Genomic DNA, 3,662 nt, shown 5'->3' with positions numbered 1-3,662 from the left:
CATTTGTTGTTTTTTAATCTCCTTTATAGAGAGGTAGCTGTTGGAACTCAACACACCCTCGTGGTGAAGTGCTACTGCGCAAGCACTGAGAGCTGGATCCCCAGCACTCACATGAAAATCCAGTGTGGCCATGGGCAGCTGGAAGCCTAGCGCTAGGTGCGGGGTACCTTACGTCCGTTCTAGCTTGTTTTCTTCGGAGATGGTAAACTAACGGTTCTGGGTTTTGTAGTTGAAAAGCTCACACCCTCCAGTTCTAACTGTTACAGTGCATGGTTGTTGAAAGATACTGGGAGTCACGGAGCAGGCTGAGAATTCTGCCTGTGTACCTTTTCCTGCCGAGATATTCCCAGACTTCAGTTCAGCAAAGATAGTGTTGGACTGGCATGAGATGGTTAGTCGGTAGAACTGTAGGCTCCAAAGGGAGCTGGAAACGGAAGCAAATTCAGATGCTCTATAGTAAATGATTGGTGTGTCCTAAATTCTCAGCTCATTCCTTATTGTTTGTATGTATAGAAAGATCCAAGGATCCAGGTGAAAAGCCAGGCCAAGCCCTCCCCCCCCCCCCCAAAAAAAAGACTTTGCTCTCTATTGCAAGAGAAGACAGTCAGGTTTGAATTCTGACAAGTTAGAAGGGTGTGGTAAATATGCAGACTTGCTTATCAGAAGCCCAGAATGGTCATGTACTAGTAAAGACCAGGGACTAAACTAAGGACAAAGCGTTTCATAAAATGTAAAGTTGGGCCTACATGCGATAAACGTGACTAGAAAGTAGTTTAATGCCTGTTAGAACAAAGCTTAAGATGGTTCAGAATATGGTGAAAAAATTAGTGTAATATCAACAGTGGCTATAGTTCACAACATGAGGCATGGCTTTATGATTAGAAAAGAGGAATGCTTGGATAAGAGGTCAGCATAGTCTAGACTTTAGAATTAGTAGATATAAAAGATGGGCATTTTAGAACTGGGCATGGATGAGAGACAGAGGTGCATATAATGAATGAATATAATGAGTACTGTCATCCAGGAGATGGAAACCAAAAAGGAAGAACCAAATTGGGCAAAGTACAGAGGAAGAGACATTGTCCATCCTAAGGAAGAAGACTGAAGGGGAAAGATCATCAGAATCATAATATGGGGGCTACATCAAGTAGTTTCTAAAATTTCTACACTTCATATGAAGAAAAGAGACTGCATGCATGTGCACACAAATACACACACACGAGTTGCCAATGCTTGCTTGGAGACAAGAGGACTGTTTGTGGAAGTGGGAAGTTATAGCCAATGAACTCAGGTTGTTAGGTTTGATAGCAAGCACTTTTCCCTGCTGAGGCATCTCACCAGCTCCAATATCAAGCAGTTTTGAAAAGCATGTAAGTAGATTCTCAAAGAAGAAGAAGGAGGAGGAGGAGGAGGAGGAGGAGGAGGAGGAGGAGGAGGAGGAGGAGGAGGAGGAGGAGGAGGAGGAGGAAGGAGAAGAAGAAGAAGAAGAAGAAGAAGAAGAAGAAGAAGAAGAAGAAGAAGAAGAAGAAGAAGAAGAAGAAGAAGAAGAAGAAGAAGCCTATAGTGATATTTCATTTATATTTTAATAAGTAAAGCTTGCCTGAGATCAGAAAGTAAAAGAGCCCCACTGGTCAGCCTTACAGATCAGGCAGTGGTCACACCTTTAATCCCAGTAGCTACACTTGTTTGCCATAGATACTGGGTGGTTAGTGGTGCACGCCTTTAATCCCAGTGCTAGAGAGGAATATAAGACAGGAGGAGACAGTTCTGAGATTCCTGGAGGCAGGATCACCATTTCAGACTGAGGTAGAGGTACGAGCCAGGGGCTGGCTGTTTTGCTTTTCTCGTCTTCAGGTTGAACCCCACTATCTGTCTCTGGGTTTTTATTAACCGTGCTCCAGAAGAGAAATAGGGCAGTTTTAAAAAATGGAAATGACAGCCAAACTTTCCTCATTTAGGAAATAGATTGGGCAGTACATTGATTGATCCCACATGCTCAATGAATTATAAGCAAAATAAGTAGAAAACCCACACCTGTCAGTTAAAACTGATAAAAACCAAAATTAGTTGAAAAAGCTAACAAGGAGGATTGGGGCCCACCAAATGTAGTTTGAAATTAAGATTTAGGTTTATTTATTATTGCTCCACCTGGCAAACCTGTATGTAATTTAACCTCAATATAAATGAAATCATAAAATGAAAACTCTTCTCATCAGTATGAAGAGAGGATTTGTGTTGCAGACTACTGAAATCCCAAGATTAAAATGGAGATACTAGAAAGGAATATACATTTGGAGTTTACTTAGTAGTTTTTAACTCTTTGATGGGTTGTGATGTCATGGTGTTTGGTCTCAATTAACTTTTGATTCTGCAGTGCTATGGCAGAAGATTTGATTCCTGAAGAATTCCTTTCCTCTGCCCATTTACCCTTCTACCTCATCAGTAATTCTGTGAAGCCAGTGATCTGTTCCTTTTCAATAGTTTTGTCTTTTTAAGAATGGAGGGGAGGGGAATTCCATAAGCATGGCGTTCTAGAGAGTCACACAAACTGTTCCAGGTATCATGAGTTTATTCCTTTTCACCAGTTCACTTGTATGGAGAGCCTGCAGTTTGTTTATCCGCTGATCATCTAAAACATATTCGAGTTCTACATGCTACTTTTTAGTAATAATGAAAATTGCTAAAGCATTTAACATGCAGGCTTTTGTGTGGTTCTAGAATAGACACCCGTGAATGGGGTTTCTGGTTCATAGGTAGGAGTACCTTTCCTTCCATAAGACATTGCCTGTTAACTAGCCTAGCAAGGTATGTTTCTGGTTGCAATAGTGGCATGAATGTTCTACAGATAAACAACGACTTTCTGATTGGATTTAGGCCTGCTCTACAGGAAGAAATTCTTATCTTATACTGTAAATCTGCACTAAGAACTCGAGGCTGGGAAACACATATACTTCATGGATGAAGCTATTACTATTATTTTGCTAAATGGTCACAGTATCAAATTGCCATCGAAATAGGTATTTCTACGCCCATAGACAAGTGTAACTCTCCGTTCTCATCAGAGAAAAGTTCCTTAATAGAGGGATTCAATACTGGTCAAAGGCAAAGACAAGCATATGTGGAGCACTCAGCCATAAATGGGACATCTCCTCCTTGCCAGGGCGCAGGGAACATAGAGAAAGAGGGGACACGAGAGATTCTAAGAGCCAGAGATGGGAAACAACCAGAATCAAACTGTTTTGGACATGACCGTTGCACCCATGAGTTTGTGGTAGCTGTGATTGTTTGTTTGCACAAGATCAAGCCAGTTGATCTTCCAACATGGATGGGGGGAGGGGCACACAAGCCGAAACCCTAGCTTAAGATATTATTGATAGTTATGGGCCACTAGGAGTGTATTCCTGGTGAGTTGCCCATGCTCCAATAGGAATGACACACCCATGTGTATACAAGCAGCACGAATTGGACTGTGTCTGAGTTGTTGTTTTTTTGAAAATGATGAGTTGGAAAGGGGATGTGGGAAATATTCACAAGGAGTTGAAGGTGGATAGTGGAAGTCAAATGTGATCAAATACATTGTCCTCATACATGAAATTCTGAAAAAATAAATACATTTTAATTGCTTGTGGTATTTGATTTTGATTACCAGCCTGGTTGCATTG

Source organism: Microtus pennsylvanicus, chromosome 7, assembly GCF_037038515.1.
Source record: "Microtus pennsylvanicus isolate mMicPen1 chromosome 7, mMicPen1.hap1, whole genome shotgun sequence".
Taxonomy (NCBI): Eukaryota; Metazoa; Chordata; class Mammalia; order Rodentia; family Cricetidae; genus Microtus; species Microtus pennsylvanicus.
Note: the sequence above shows the minus strand (reverse complement) of the source record.